We start from the raw sequence: 17882 nt of genomic DNA, 5'->3' as shown, positions 1-17882 counted from the left end.
TTTTATAATTTCGTTCATTCATTATGTACTCATTCATATATTCATACTTGCACTGATTTGAGTAACAATTAATTGTCTGGAATGTGCTTGATACTGGATATATAAATATGAATAATACCTAATCCCTGCTCTTAAAGAACCATAAGAATTAATGTTCAGATGGGGAGCCTGGGTGGCTCAGTCGTTAAGCGTCTGCCTTTGGCTCAGGTCATGATCGCAGGGTCCTGGGATCGAGCCCTGCATCGAGCCCTGCATCGAGCCCCGCATCGAGCCCCGCATCAGGCTCCCTGGTCGGCGGGAAGCCTGCTTCTCCCTTTCCCACTCCCCCTGCTTGTGTTCCGTCTCTCACTGTCTCTCTCTCTGTCAAATAAATAAATAAAATCTTAAAAAAAAAAAAAAGAATTCATGTTCAGAATGTCAATGTCATCACCTTGATGTATCAAATAAAACTTTATTTTATTTATTTATTTATTTATTTTTAAAGATGTTATTTATTTCAGACAGAGAGAGAGAGAGAGCATGAGCCAGGGTGGGGGGCGGGCAGAGGGAGAAGCAGACTCCCCACTGAGCAGGGAGCCTGAGATGAAGGTAGACACTTAACTGAGCCACCCTGGTACCCCTCAAATAAAACATTTTATACTTGGTATGCTCTGTTAAAAGAAAGAGAAAGATGCAATACACCTCAGCAGGTTATATAAAATAATTCCATTCAATAATATTAGCTATAATTAGCACAAAATATAATGTGTGCACTTCAATTCTCTAGGTAACAGCACTGTCAGCCTTTAGTCTGGCATTCCTAGGACTGCATCACACCATTGGTCCTCCTGGTTATATGGCATTGGCCTCACTTCCTCAGCTTTAAAATGGGAAAATCAGTATTTCTCATACCATAAGTTTGTCATAAAGGTCAAATGAGGTAATGTGTACAAAGTGTTTAACATGGTGCCTAGAAAACCCCTGTTTACATTGTATCTTCCTTTTCCAATATGCCTATGTTAGTTTTTATTTGTGTACTTTACATTAAAAAGATCTTTCCATTTTTCAATATCACCTTACCACCTCAATTTGGAGTTAATATCTAAGGTCAAGAGCAAATGGCCTTGTAAAGGAGATCCTAAGAAGTAAAAGCAGTAACCAAGAAGAACAACACAACCGTAACCATAATCAAAAAGTAAGTAGGGATGCCTGGGTGTCTCAATCGGCTAAGTGTTCGACTCTTGATTTCAGCTCAGGTCATGATCTCAGGATTGTGAGATCAAGCCCTACATCAGGCTCTGCACTCAGCACGGAGTCTGCTTGAGATTCTCTCTCTCTCCCTCTCCCTCTGTGCCCCCCCCACCACCCCTCACACATGCTCTCTCTCTCTTTAAAAAAAAAAAAAAAAGGCAGCAAGTAAGTAGAAGTAAGCAGCCCAGAGTCCTAGAAATTAAAATTTGTGTGAAACTTATCAAAACTATTGCCTACTAGGAAAAGATGTTAGAGCACGGAAACTTTGTAGGTTAAACCTAAGCTTCAAGACACATTAATAAAGTGACAGTACCCCCACTCAAGGCTCGGGCTTTCAGTGCACATCTGGACTCTGTATTAAGTTACAGACAACACACTTAAAGTGAGGTCTTGACAGCCAGGAGCTGATCCGAAGCTTTCTAAAAATGTTAGCCAATGGGAGCTTGACAAAACAGTGAAATACAGTAGGAAAGCCAAGGCCTCTTTAGTTGGGGAATGGCAGACATGGAGGAGTCATGATAATAGGGAAGAACAGAGGGAAGAACAGAATAGCGAATAGCAGAAGGAAGATGCAGGGAAGAAGAAATATTTCCATTAAACTTTAAAAAGAGCAAATCTTTCAAATGGAGCTGTCTAATATGTAAGACAATTGTCTCTGGGGGTTGGGGAAGGTGTATAGGAAGGTAAGAAGAGACTTTAGGATTCAACAGAGAATGCAACTTGATCAAGAAGCTGGACTGTGGATTTGGCTGATTTGTGATAACTTTTTCAGACATCCATTGTAAGAAAAATAAAACAATGATATGCTTTCTAAGACACATTAACCATAAAATGAAGATAATAATAATATCAACCTGACAGAATAGTGTAAAGATAAAAATAATTTGTGGGAAAAGTCTTCTTTCAACAGGAAAGACTGAAATGAAAACAAACAAACCCAGAGGAAACAAAGAAATCTTCAATTACTGTCCTCATAGAGATGAGAAAATATGGCATCTATGAGACCAAAAGTGTGTACAGTTTTGTTTAAATCAAGCATCAGAAAATAAAAACAAGTTTTTAGATATTTAAACATTTATAATAACTGAAAAAAAGAAATTAACAAATTTCTTTGAAATTTGAAAGATAAAGTTGAGAAAATATCCTAGAAGATAGAGCCAACTGTCAGAGTATGGGGAGAAAACATAAGAAATTAAAATTATTAATACAAGAGAGACAACATCTGACTAATATACCTTCCAGAAAGAAAGATCAGAGAAAACCATGGAAAGGAAATTATCCAAGAAACCATATGAGAAAAATTCCCAGAAATGAAGGATCTGAGTTGCCAGATGGGAGGGGCTGAGTGCCCAACACAATAGATGAAAATAAACAAACACCAAAGTACATCACCATAAATGTTTAGTACCTAAGGGATAAAGAAAAAATCCTAAATGCTTCCTAGAAAACAGAGGCTGGGGTGGGAGTAACAAGTGACATAAAAATAACTGGGAATAGAATAGCATCAGATCTCAAAAATCCAAAAGACACAAAGGCCTCAACATTTTTACTCCAATGCACCTTTTCTCAGGAAGTTACCGAAGGATGTGCTCCACGCAAATGAGGTAGTGAACCAAGGAAAAGGAAGAGATGTAGTACAAATGGAGAATCAACACAGGAGAAAGGTCAGGGGAAGCCCAGGAAGACACCTATGCAGCAGACCAGGAGAGCAACCGCCTTAGACAGGGATTGGACAGCAGGTACAGAAAGGAGGTTTTAAAAAAAGAACAGACAAGAAAAGAAAGACAAAAAGAAAAATTATTGACTATGTAAGAAATTATATCACAGGTTTGCAAAAAAGAACTAGTAATATAGAAACATAGAAAACTAAGCAGATAAAGAAATGAGGCCTTATTAATGCCAGTAAAAACAAAAAAAATCATATAGGAAAGAAAATCTAAGGCACAAACAATACTTACCTAGTCATGCTAAAGGAAACATTGGATATTAATTTAACCAAAACTTGTGGTATCATATACAGGGATGGTGTGGAGAAGGCACCCCTGCAGGAATGTAAGAAAGCAAAGTACTCAGCTACCAAAACAAATAACAGAAAACATCTAAATTAGCAGTGTAAGCACAAATACCAGAAGAAATTCTGAATCTCTTTTCTTAAATCCTTTCTCTTCCCATCCCTTTGTTAATATTGGTGTTTCTTAGGTCCCATTCTTAATCCTCTTCTGTTTTCATTCTCGACATTTTCCCAGGAGATTTATTCATGCCCATACTTTCAGCCACTGATTCCATGCTCCAACTCCAACTCTCATTATCTCTGGATTTCAGCCAGACCTCTCCAAGCTCTAGATCCAAATTTCTAGCAACCAACAGAATATGTCTGCCTTGATGTCATTAACATCTCATGTTTAGCACGTGCCAGGATGAACTTGTTATCTCTCTCTTCCCCTGCCAAATCTACTCTCCTCCCCACCCCCTTCCCAGCCTTACTTCATAAACATTTATTAACCCAATTATTCAAATCTAAACTTTAGGATAAGTCTTGATATCTCCTCTCCTTTTCTCCCAACAAACCACCTAGCCCTCTACTTCAGACTCTACCTCAGAAATATTGTCTAAATCCAGCTCCTCCTATCCTTCCCCTGCCCCCACACCTTGCACCATCAATGCCTTAGTGCAAATCCCCATCATCTCTCACCTACTAAACTACTGCAGAAAACCAGTACTAGTCTCCCCCCATTGCTCACCAGCTTCTTGGTTCATTCCCTAGACTGCTGTCAGGGTGATCTCACAAAGCCAAGTCTTATGGCCACTGAGCATGATGGTAGTATAAGTGAAAATACATTTCACCACATTCTTGTGAAAATCTCTATTCCCTAAAGAAATGGGTCTTTTCCCCCAAATGAAATGCCAATGCATTAGAATTAAGACATGACACTAATGGGGATGCCTGGGTGGCTCAGTTGGTTAAAGCATCTGCCTTCAGCTCAGGTCATGATCCCAGGTTCCTGGGATCCAGCCCTGCATTGTGCTCCCTGCTCAGCAGGAAGCCTGCTTCTCCCTCTCCCACTCCCCCCCTGCCTGTGCTCTCTCTCTCAAATAAATAAATAAAATCTTAAAAAAAAAAAAAAAAGACATGACATTAATGGCCAGGATCATCTCTTCTGAGACATGGCAGCATAACCAGGGGCAAGTAAGCAGAGGCCTTAGTTGGCCCTCCCAACACCCATTAACTTGGAAACAAAAAATGAACATTATGGGAGAAGAACAGCAGAGTGTGATGGGAGAGGTGGGGCGAGGGGAGGGAATTCTTTGGGAAGCCCCAGGTGTGTTGTTTTGTCTTGCTTTGTTTTGTTTGTTTGAGTTTGCTTTTGCATCTGTGAGTTTGCAGCCATGTGTCTATCATGAGTATAAAGAGACCTTAGAATTGATCTCCATAAAAATGCATTACTCAGCTCACTCTCCAGCTCAACATAAATTTGCTCTCAGTGGGGAAGGGACAAAAGCAAGAAAATGAGTCTTGAGACGGGTCCTTCCTGGATGTCTTTATGCCTCTGGACAACAATATTGGGAGAATTCTGACAACTGTAGACTATCCTCTCAAACATGACTATATGGCAATAGGACTTTTGCCTTCTTCCCTGGATCTGAGTGAGGTTATTTGGGCTAGAGGATTAAAATGTCATCCCACACATAGAAGGGGATCTAACACTTGGTGACTGCATTCTTCCAGGATCCAAAGGGAATCTGAGGGAGAGCCAAGGGTAGACCATGCATTCCAATCATCTCTAACATTGGACTAGGATGAATTTCCCCTAACACTTCTTTAAATTCTTTTTAGAATAAAGTGAAAAATACACACATTCATTTGTACACACATACAAAAGGAACCTCTTTTTTTTTTTTTGAAGGGTAAGGCCTTAGGCTAAATAAATTTTGCAGTAAAATAGAAAGACTAATGAAGGAAAAGCTTGTCTCTAAAATAGATATGATGCAGGAAAGAGAAAGAAATTCTCTTTGTTTATTTTTTTAGTTGGATACAAGAGGATGTTGCTATGAGAAGAGAACAGACTAAGATAAAAGATTTCATGGTAACCAAAAATATTGCTGCTGAATGAAAGTTTATGTTGGAGATAATTAAGGAAAATTGAATCAGTGATGTAGAACACAGTTTTAGGAAAATATTCTCAGAATACAAAGAAAAACAAATGAAGGGGGGAGGAGGGAAAGGTAGATGGTGTTCAGAGATTAGAGATCCAAATAATATGTCCCTGAAGGAAAAGACAAACAAAGCAGGAACACTGATCAGAGTTATGACAAGAGAAATCTTTCTTGCTCCTAAAGAGGTCTTGAATTTGGAAATCAAGAGGGTTTACCATATGCTAGGCAAAAATCTATGAAAGGAAGTCTATACTCAGTTGTCTTATTGTAAGAAGTATAAATGTCAGGAATAGAGAACAGAAAAAAGTTTGGGCTGAAAAACAGCTGTCCTCAAACTTCTTTTCAGCATCAGAACATCTCAAGACAATGAAAGAATATCTCCAATTACTTGAGGTGGATAAGATTTCTATATTTAGACAAGTTGTCACTCTCCTACCACACAGTTGCCCTTTCTAAAAAATTACTTTGGTATGCATACTAGATTGTGAAGGGAAGCAAAATTAAGAACTCAAGGATGGGATTTAAAGGCATAGTGAGAAAAAAACTATATTGAAACCAATTAAATTCATGGAGGGATGAGTATAATTATTAATATCTAAATAAAAAGGGAAAATGTATGAAATAAATGACTAATAGAGTTTTCAATACTGGAATTAATAATATTATCAGATTAAATAATTAAAATAAGAAAGGAGGACCCAGGGAAGCAAAAGCTCTTAAATTCTTATCTTTCATGACACAGTCAAAATTACTCTTGTTTTTACTTTGATATGAAGATAAACTTAAGCTCAGGAATATTTTTCTTTTAAGATAGCCACAGATAAAAATAAAAATAAGATGCCTGTTATCCACAGCTTTGTAGAAATATAGATAAAAACAAAGCGGAAGTGCAGAGTCTATATAGCAAAAAGCATAATATGAGAAAACATTAAACACCAGGGAGAATAAAACAAGAATGGCAAGTAAAATAAATGTGAACTAATATATTTAAATTCCTACATGAAAACAGACTCAACTTGGATTTTAAAAGAGGATACATGGAAAACAAAATGAAAATTCCAGCTGAGTTCTTTGCAGAAATTGATGAGCTGATCCTAAAATTCATAAGGAAATTCAAGGGACCCAAAATAGTAAAAACAATCTTGAAAAAGAAACAGAATTGAAAGACTCACACTTTCTGATTTCAAAACTTACTTTGAAGTTATAGTAATCAAGACAGTGTGGAACTGACACAGAGATAGAAATACAGATCAACAGAATAAAGCTGAGAGTCCTCACATTTATCGTCAATTGATTTTCAACAAGGATGCCAAGAAAATTCACTGGGGAAAAGAACAGTCTTTCCAACAAATGGTGCTGGGACAACTGGATATTCACATGAACTTAGGCCCCTACCTCGTAGCACATACAAAAATTACTCAAAATGGATCAAAGACCTAAATGTGAGGGCTAAAACTACAAAACTGTTTGAAAAAAACATAAGTGCAAGTCTTCATGACTTTGAATTAGGCAAAGTTTTCTTCCCCAAAGAAGATACACAAATAGCCATTAAACACACGAATAGATGTTCAAATCAATAGCCAGCAAGGAAATGCAAATCTAAGCCACGAGATACCACTTCACACTCAATGGGATAACTATAATCAAAGATCAATTATAAAAGGTTTAGGTAAGGATGGTTATACACTGCTGGTGGAAATGTAAAATGATGCAGCTACTTTGAGAAGCAGTCTGGCAGTTCCTCAAATGGTTAAGCATAGACATATGACCCAGCAATTCCATTTCTAGGTATATATCCAAGAGAAATTAAGAATATAGGTCCACACAAAAACTTGTACATGAATGCTCAGAGCAGCATTATTCATAATGTCAAAAAGTAGAAACACCCCAAATATCTATCAACTGATGAATGGATAAAATGTAGTTTATCCACACCATGGAATATGTCATATGAAATGTTGAGAATAGGCAAAACTATAGCAGAAAGTAGATTGGTGTTTTCCAAGGGCTGTGAAGAAGAAAGGGTGCATAGAGAGGAAATAGACATGACTGCTAATGGATATAGGGTTTCTTTTTGGGGTGATAAAATGTTCTAAAATTGATTGAGGTGATGACTGCACCATTCTGTGAATATACTAAAAAAACCACTGAAAAGTAGATTTTAAATGGGTGAATTATGTAGTATGTGAATTATATCTCAAAATAATAATAAAATCAACAACTATGGGCTCAAATCTCAACTTCAACACTTACTAATGGAGAGACTTTAGGTAAGTGACTTAACTACTCATTCTTGAGTTTCTTATTTGTAAGATAGGGACAGTAAACAGTACCAATTTCAAACACTTATTTGAGAACTGAGTTAACATCTGTAAGAGCAGGAGGTGGCCCAATACACACTAAACCTGTAGATAAACTAACTAAAGCCACCACCACTTCCATTTATTAAAAAGTTAATGCATTAGTTTCCTATGGCTGCCATAACAAGTTACCACAAACTTGGTGGCTTAAAGCAAAATACACATTTACTCTCTTATTACAGTTCTACAGGTCCAAAGTCTGAACTCTGTTTCACTGGGCTGAAATCAAGGTGTTGGCAGGGCCGCTCTTTCTTTTCCATCTTTTTCCAAACTACATTCCATGCATTCCTTGGCTTGTGGCCCCCTCCCCCATATTCAAAGCCAGCAGAGTAGCATCTTGCTTCAGTGGTTACATTGCCTTCTATGTCAAATCTCCCACTCCCTCCCTCTTACAAGAACATTTGTGATTGCATTTAGGGCCCATCTGGATAATCCAGGATAATCTCCCCAATTCAAGATCCCTTTTTTTTTTTAAAGATTTTATTTATTTATTTGATACAGAGAGAGAGAGCATAAGTAGGCAGAGCGGCAGGCAGAGGCAGAGGGAGAGGGAGAAGCAGGCTCCCCCCTGAGGAGGGAGCCCGATGTAGGGCTCGATCCCAGGACCCTGGGATCATGACCTGAGCTGAAGGCAGACGCTTAACAACTGAGCCACCCAGGCACCCCAAGATCCTTTTTTTAAAAAATATTTTATTTATTTATTTTTGTGAGAGAGAGAGAGTACAAGCAGGTGGAGGGGCAGAGGGAGAAGCAGACTTCCCGCTGAGCAGGAAGCCCGATGCAGGATTCGATCCCAGAACCCTGGGATCATGACCTGAGCCGAAGACAGATGCTTAACAGACTGAGCCACCCAGGCGCGCCCCCACCCCAGTTCAAGATCCTTAATGTAATCACATCTGCAAAGACTTTTTTTCAATATAAGATAACATACATGAATTCTAGGGATTAGGAGCTGTAATCTTTGCAGCCTACCTTAGTTACTATATTGACCAAAAAAGAAGAAAAAGAAAGTAAATCTATGAAAAAGCTCTATTTCTATGAAAGAAATCTTTCTAAGTTCACCAAAATAAAGCAATAAAAAGAAGACATTAAGCAAAAGATGGTATCAACAACGTTTTTACATAGCTTAAATTAGAAAATGTGAGTACTGCACTATTAATTTCTGTTAACTAACCCTGTTCCCTGGGAACCAGGGTGGTTCAGGTACTCCCTACCCTGCCTTTTCAGCATAAAGCCTAAAAAAATTATTTTGCTGATGTCACATTGCTTCAGATGTCTTATTGTGTGTGTGTCTGAGTCTTTATCCACTTAAGCAATACTGTTTCAATTTATGGTTCAGCGATTCTGACCCCACCTCTTAAATCCTGCCAACCAGACCCAGGGCCTGGTTCTGGCCTCCTGGGGCCTGCCATGGTTAGTTGGAAGGGAAAGGCTTGGTAATTCTCACACCCATTCTGTACTTCCTAAAGTTAGGTCTCCACACAAGGCTCAGCTGCCTCAGAAGCCATCTGAGAACTTCCTCTCACCTTCTTTTTCTTTCCCAACACTGCATTACTCCTTCTCTGCATCTACTTTACCTTCCTTCCGTATTCCCAACTTTCCATCCAGCCCCCACTTTTCTAATAAGCTACAATAAAAATGACTCACATCACATTTTTTCCCCCTTGAACTGAAAATAATGGATATAGACTATAATTTCACATAGCAGAAAATTATAGTTGGGGAGAGATTGTCATATGATTGAAATGGCTGGATAGACTTGTAAATACTCATTTTTATATCTTAAAAACAGAATATATCTTCTTTATAAGTATTCATAGATTTATAAAACTTCACTACATGCTTAAGCACAAGAAATCTCAGAGATTATAAAGCCATATTCTCTAACCATTGTGAAATAAAATGAAAGATCAATTAAAATTAATGGTTTAAACAAAAAAAAAAAAATCACTTGGAACTTAAAAGTATATATTATCCTGCATTAAAGAGACAATAAAACCACAATATTAAACTACTTTGAAAACCAAACCACAGCACCACAGATAAAAGTATATTGGATCTATTTATAGCTATAAGTCTTTGTATAAAAGACACTAAGGGAAGATTCAGAAAAACTGCTGTGGATATGGCAGAAAAACTTGAGTATCTTTATTTGATGAAGAACTCACATAAATTAATTTGAAAACATAAAATCCAAATAAGTAATAAATGGGCAAAGGATAGAAATAGTATACAAAAGAAGAAGCATATATTATGTAAAAAATGTTGAATTTACTGGTAATTAAAGAAATACAAATTAAAACAACATAAAAGTAGATAAGATTATTTAAAAAAAAAAACATGGAAGCTGTCAGGAATGCTTAACAGGAACTGCTTGCAGGAGCAGGAAGGGTCTACCCTTAGGGAAAGTAACTTGGCAACATGGAAGCATGTTACACAAACTCTCTGCCTTCTTTTCTCCACCAGATTCCTTTTTCCTCATATTCCCTAAATTTTTCAAACTAAAGGAATTCCATTAGTCCTCTCTGCACCCACTTCCTTCCTTTGCACCTGGAATCATTCCTACCTCACTTCTATAGAGTGGAGACCTTGCCCAGGCACGCTGTTCCCAGTCTCAGAGCCCTGAGTCCTACCCCAGGTCCCTGGCACTCCAAACACCCAGCAAAGGGTTCTAAAGACAGCCAAATGTTCTGCTCCAATACTTCTCAGGTTGAAGGCAAGGAATGAAAGCAGCTTAGGGAAACTTGGATCTATGGCGAAAAGGTGGGAGATGTTTAGGAACTCCAACACAGGGCCTTTTTGTATAATAACAGTTTGTGTGCAATAAAGATTCAGACTTCTTTCTTTTATGGCAAATTGGAGGCCTCAACTTCCTGTTATAGGACATATACTGAACGAATGAATGAATGAATGAATGAGTGAATTCGATTTCCCATGATCCTGCAATGACATATAGCAGGGACACAAAGTGGCAGCTTGGTGGGGGCGAGGTGGCACTGGGGGAGGAAGGGGTTGGTCATTGGTACCAAAATAAGCCCTGAGACTAAGACATGCAGTGATCTTATGATACAGCTAGCTGAAGTGTGGTCTATGGAGGACACCATTACCATCACCTGGGAACTTGTTAGAAATGCAGGATCTCAAGCCCCACCCCAGGGCTACTGGATCAGAATGTGCATTTTAACAAGATCCCCAATGTAGCACATGTACGTTAGAGTATGAGAAATACTGCCTTAGAACACACACATACTCATTCACCAAGATACAGCTAGTGCCTCTGCTCTTCTGTACTTCCATCAAACCATCAAGAGGTTTGATGATTCTTTACCACAGGAGCTTCCCTCAATTCCAGCCTCCCTCCAAAGACTCACAAAGAACAGACTGTATGATTTTCCCCAGGCCCCACCTTCACTCTGCACAGGCTTGAGCTCAGCACTACTGCTCAACCTCATGGCAGATGGAATTAAATGCTAATGCTCCTAGGCACAATCACTGTTTTAAAGTGCAGAGGCAACCAATAAGACAACACAAAGAAGAAAATGCTCTTAAAATGTGGTATGGCCAAGTAAAAGTAGGACCAATCACGATCATTTGTAAAACCTCTTTATCACATGTGCCTAATGACCATGGAAGACAATCATGATTAAGGAAATCATTTAATATGCAGCTGATTACTTTGCAAAGGTTTATTCGATTACATTACAAGTAATCCCAACCTCACATTCAAGACCACACTTTGGACTTCTGCCTTCAAATCTCCAGGATGGACATGAAAATAGGTTCCCTGCTTGGAACTTAAAAAAGGTAAAAGAGCTTTTTACTCTTAAATATAGGCTGTAGTTTTGGTAAAAGAGAGAGAAAAGGTCTTTAAGCACTGCTGGGACTTGAAAGGAGATTGTTGTGCACACCAGACTACTCATCTTTCTAGGTCCAAATGAAGTTCCCATCCTTTGAGAAGTTTTCCCAGAAATCATCACTCCCTATTCTGTTTCTCATGGCATTTTATTTAGACTTCTATTACAGCTCTTAGGGAGGTAAGAGAATTTATCCATTAGGAATCCAGGCTTTGCAGCATAAATATGTGGGTCTAGATTCCCCCTCTGCTGAAGGAAAGATTCCAAATGCATTCTATGAGGCCAGTATTACCCTAATACCAAAACCAGATAAAGATACTACAAAAAAAGAGAACTACAAGCCAATATCTCTGATGAACATAGATGCAAAGTCTTCAACAAATATTAGCAAACCAAGTCCAACAACACATTTAAAAAATCATTCACCACAATCAAGCAAAATTTATTTTAGGGATGCAAGAGTGGTTCAATATTTGCAAATCGATAAACATGACATTAACAAAAGAAAGGATAGAAATCATATGATCATCTCAATGGATGTAGAAAAAGCATTTGACAAAGTACAAAATCCATTCATGATAAAAACACAACAAAGTAGGTTTAGAGAAAACATACCTCAACATAACAAAGGCCATATATAAAATAAAGCACAGCTAACATCATAATGGTGGAAAACTGAAAGCTTTTCCTCTAAGATCAGGAACAAGACAAAAATGTCCACTCTTATCACTTTTATTCAACATAGTACTGGAAGTCCTGGCCACAGCAATCAGACAAGAAATAGAAATAAAAGGCATCCAAATTGGTAAAGAAGAAGAAAAACTTTCACTATTTGCAGATGACATCATACTATATATAGAAAACCCTAAAGACTCTACCAAAAAAACTTCTAAAATTGATGAATGAATTCAGTTTAGTTGCAGGATACAAAATTAATATACAGATATCTGTTGCATTTTTATACACTAATAATCAAATAGCTTAAAGAGAAATTAAGAAAACAATCCCATTTACAATTGCACCAAAAAGAATAAGATACCTAGGAATAAACTTAACCAAGGAGGCAAAAAAACCTGTACTCTGAAAACTATAAAATATTGATGGAAGAAATTAAAGATGACACAAACAAATGGAAAGATATCCCATACTCATGGATTGGGAGAACCAATATTGTTAAAACATCCATACTACCCAGATTTACAAATTTAATGCAGTCACCAAAAGTATTTTTCACAGAACTATAACAAACAATCCTAAAATCTGTATGAAACCATAAAAGACCCCAAATACCCAAAGCAATCTTGAAAAAGAAAAATAAAACTGAGGTATCACAATCTTAAATTTCAAGATATACTACAAAGCTGTGCTACTATAAGCAGTGTTGTACTGGCACAAAAATAGATACATAGATCGGGCGCCTGGGTGGCTCAGTTGGTTAAGCGACTGCCTTTGGCTCAGGTCATGATCCTGGAGTCCCGGGATCGAGTCCCGCATCGGGTTCCCCGCTCAGCGGGGAATCTGCTTCTCCCTCTGACCCTCCCCCCTCCCATGTGCTCTCTCTCTCTCTCTCAAATAAAAAAATAAAATCTTTAAAAAAAAAAATAGATACATAGATCAACAGAATAGAACAGAGAGCCCAGAAACAAACCCACACTTTTATGGTCAATTGATCTATGACAAAGGAGGCAAGAATATCCAAAGGAAAAAAGACGGTCTCTTCAACAAATGATATTGGGAAAACTGGACAGCCACATGCAAAAGAATGAAACTAGACTACTTTCTTACACCATACACAAAAATAAACCCAAAATACATTGAAGACCACCTACATGTGATACTTGAACCCATAAAATTCCTAAAAGAAAACACAAGCAGTAATTTCTTTGACATCAGCCTTAGAAATAGTTTTCTAGATATGTCTCCTCTGGCAAAGGAAACAAAAGCAATATTAAACTATTGATACTATACCAAAATAAAAAGCTTTTCCACACATCAAGAAAACAAAAAGACAACCCACTGAATGGGAGAAGATATTTGCAAATGACACATCTGACAAGTGGTTAATATCCAAAATATATAAAGAATTTATATATCAAAAAAACCTAAATAATCCAATTAAAAAATGGACAGAGGACATGAATAGGCATTTTTTCAAAGAAGACATACAGACGGCCAATTGACACATGAAAAGATGCTCAAAATCACTCATCATCGGGAAAATGCAAATCACAACCACAATGAGATACCACCTCACACCTGTCAGATTAGCTAAAACCAAAAACATAAGAAATAATAAGTGTTGGGGATGATGTAGAGAAAAAGAAATCCTCATGCACTGTTGGTGGGAATGCAAGCTGGTACAGCCACTGTAGAAAACAGGATGGAGCTTCCTCAAAAAATAAAAACACTACCATATGACCTAATAATTCCACTACTGAATATTTACCCAAAGGAAACAAAAAAACTAATTTAAAAAGTATATGCCCCCTTAAATTTACTGTAGCATTATTTACAGAAGCCAAGACACGGAAGCAACCCAAGCATCCACTGATAGATGAATGGATAAAGAAGAGGTGGTAGGGGCACCTGGCTGGCTCAGTTGGTGAAGCATGCAACTCTTGATCTCAGAGTTGTGAGTTCAAGTCCCGCACTCGGTGTGGAGCTTACTTAAAAAAATAAAATAAATAAAGAAGAGGTGGTATATATATTCAATGGAATACTACTCAACCATAAAAAAATAATAAAGAATAAGATCTTGCTGTTTGTAACAACATAGATGGATCCAGAGGGTATAATGCTATGAAATAAGTCAGTCAGAGAAAGACAAACACCGTATGATTTCACTCATGTGGAATTTAAGGAATAAAACAAAGAAACAAAGAAAAAGAGACAATTGTAATTGCCACAGGGGTGGTGGGTGGGACGATGGGTGAAATAGGTGAAGGGGATTAAGAATATACTTATGATGAGCACTAAGTAATGTACAGAATTGTTGAATTGTTGGGGCACCTGGGTGGCTTAGTCTGTTAAGCATCTGACTCTTGATTTTGGCTCAGGTCACAATCTCAGGGTCATGAGATCGAACCCCATGTCAGGCTCTGCACTTAGCACAGAGTCTGCTTGTCCCTCTCCCTCCCCTTCCCCCCCCCTCCCCTAAAAATGAATAAATAAAATCTTTTAAAAAAACAGAATTGTTGAATCATTATATTGTACACCTGAAACTAATATAACACTATATGTTAATGACACTTGAATAAATAAAATAAATTCTCCCTCTTCCTATACTAGCTCTGTGACATTGGCCAAGTCATTCTCTCCACAGCTATAAGAAGTAGAAACCTGTATCACAGCTTTGTTGTAAAGATTATATGAGACAATGCCTGGCACATAATAATCAATGTTAGCTGTTATTATTAGCATTTCAGAGAGTCTGGTTTCGATTAGAGTTGGTTGTATATAAATCTGTCTTCCTCACTAGACGGTGAGCAAACTGTTTATACCCCACACATCTGGCATAGGGACATAACGGTAGACACACAATAATATTTGTCAAATTGCTTTGAAGGTATGCCAGGAAGAGGAAAGGGAGGGTGCTGGAAACAAATTTAATGTACTTTATGATTTTACCCAGGGCCAACCTCTGCAGTGTATGTTTTTCTTCTATTACCAGAGTACATTGTCTCAGACTATAAGGTTGCCATTTAATGGGGTTGGGGAGGCACTATATCTGGAACCAGATGTTCTGTTCAGAGATAGCAAGGTTGTACTAGGAGGCATCTGAAATCTCCAGTTTGGCCCCTGGCTGAATGGGGACTGGGGGCTGAAGTTCTGCCAGAGCTGGACTGGCTGAACTGGGTACTCTGACATGGGTACCACATCAGCTCTGAAGCTCATCCACCTAGAAGGGATGCATCTCGTTTCTCAGTGTATTCACTTAGAGGGATGTCTTACTAGAGTGCATAAAAGAACAGTATGTACCAGTGGGAACTCTATTACATATTCATAGGTCCCCTTTTAGTTCTCATTTGTTTGTTTTCGTAGCACTAGGATTTATTAAATTGTGCCTTAGTACAGATGCTGGGAATTGCCAATGGTGCCCTTGATGTATAAAGCCTGGACACTCTGCCAATTCTTCTTGAGCAATGACACCAGGAAATTGACAGCCAAGTAGATGTTGTACACAAGCTCATCATGTGTTATCTTCACAGGCCAATGGCCACTGCCAGACACAGCACCTTCTTCATCTGGAATTTGATTGTGGACTTCACTTCATCCACTTTGGCCACCATGTTCTCCTTGTGGGTCAGCAAGGAAGAGAACATGCCAGCCTTATTCAGGCCTGGGCCCAGGATTTGTGAGATCTTCTTGATCAGAAATTCTGAAGCCAAAAAGGCATCATACTTCTTAGCTAGCTTCTTGATTAATTTTTTATTTTTGTTGAGTTTCTTCAGCACCTTAATGTCCACGTGGGGAATATCCACAGCCTTGGCCTCATCACAGTGCTGCCGGTCCCCCAAAACACATATGGAGAACTTGGGCGGGGAGGAGACTTAAGCCAGACGGTGCCTGAGAAGTGTTTGTCCTTCAAAGAGTCATAGTTCTTCAAGCTGATCTGCAGCTCCACTGTCTCCAAAATCTTCCAGCACCTGCACTGGTTCCTGTGCAGGACTTCCCGCACCACCTCATACAGGGTGTCGTGGGAGACTCCGCTGCTCATGGTGCCATGCACCACAATAACCAGAGAAGTCACAGGTCCCCTTTTAAACCAGCCTCCTGATTCTTGGATAAACATCAACTAAAATAATAATACTTAGTTTATTAAGTATTTGTTGCACTAGACACTGCCGATCCAAAGGTGGATAAAGAAATTATAGTCAGGGTAAGGGGGAAGCAATTCAGACGACAGGAATGTGGATGAGTGTGATGAGCAACAGTTTAGGAGTGAACAGTGAGGTGTTGTAGAAACATCCAAGACAGGAGCTAATCTAAGGCTCAAAGGGTTGGAGAAAGCTTAACGCAGGGATTAACAACCAAGATGAAGCCTGAAGGAATGATCGCAACAGCTAACATTTACTGAGCACATACACTATGCATCAGATCCTGTTCTGAGAATTTTGCATGAATCCCTCATTTAGTCCTTATAATAACCCTATGAAGTAGATATTATTATTCTCTTCATTTTACAGAGGAAGAAACTGAGGCACACAGTTAGTAGATAGTGGAGCTGGGATTCAAACCTAGGCAGCATGGCTCCAGACTGAAGGGGAAGGAGAAGGCCAGACAGGCCTTCAGGGCAGAGGCAAGCGCCATGCAACAGTCTGAGGGGAAGGAAAGGAGCAAGGTCACTTGGGGAAATGAAAGTGGCTGGGGGTGGGGACAGAAGTTCAGAGATGACTGGGCTTACTCTGCAGGTTAGAAGAGAAACCAGAGGCAGGGGATTTCTGGTCTGCATGATTACTGTCACCGAACCCCTCCTAGCCAAAGTCTCTTACTTTTGTAAAAGGGTAAAAATAACAATAGCTGGGCTCTACCGTAGAAAATGGCCATGAACACCAAATGAGAAAAATGAACGTGATCCGACAGCAAAGCACAAATTCCTTCTCAGACTTGAGATTTCAGTAAGTATCATTTCCCCAGTAGCTTCAAGGCTTTGAAACCCAGAATCAACCGTGTCAGAGCAGTAGCCAGAGCCTTCAGGTGGAGTAACAGTGTGGCAGCATACAGAAAGAAAGGCCCACAGACCCTGTGTCTAACCACCTTCGTGTGATCCCAAGGCAAGCCAGTCGCTCATTATATCAACTCCACCACCTGGAAAATGGGAATGATAATGATAGCACTCACCTCTTAAGTCGATGCAAGGAATAAATAATATGGGTAACGTGCTTAGAACAGCTCCCGGCACAGAGTAGAGACTTAGTAAACATTAATAGCTACAACTGCTATCATTATTAAGAATCTGTTGGCTACTCATCCCATTGCTCTGCATTCTATGTGATAAAAACGTGTGGGGATATCAGAAATTGGAGATGATGAGGAAGGTTTACAACCCTACACAGCCACAGGGCTGTGGAGACTCTTCCTGGCTCCCATGGGCTGGCAAGCAGCTGGCTCTCCGCAGTGGCAGAAAATGCCCAAAAGAGGTAAAAGACAGAGACTGCACACCATCTGTAAAAACCAGGCTGCTCTTACAGTTTTTAGACAAAATCTAAATATAGTCACTCAGATATGCCTTGCTTTTTCAAGATAAAACTGTTCATCCCTCCAACCCTTCACTCCCCCCCCC

At 38.9% G+C, this 17882-nt stretch overlaps 1 protein-coding gene and 1 pseudogene across 1 annotated transcript in view; both read right to left on the bottom strand.

Moving 5' to 3' along the window:
• The window catches only part of ENTPD1 (ectonucleoside triphosphate diphosphohydrolase 1), a 93999-nt gene that overhangs the window by 75383 nt on the left and 734 nt on the right, over positions 1-17882 (bottom strand). The gene's annotated exons all lie outside the window — the stretch shown is intronic.
• LOC110589267 lies at positions 15665-16316 on the bottom strand (annotated as a pseudogene).

Source organism: Neomonachus schauinslandi, chromosome 6, assembly GCF_002201575.2.
Source record: "Neomonachus schauinslandi chromosome 6, ASM220157v2, whole genome shotgun sequence".
NCBI classification, from domain to species: domain Eukaryota; kingdom Metazoa; phylum Chordata; class Mammalia; order Carnivora; family Phocidae; genus Neomonachus; species Neomonachus schauinslandi.
This window is presented reverse-complemented; position numbering and strand designations above follow the sequence as displayed.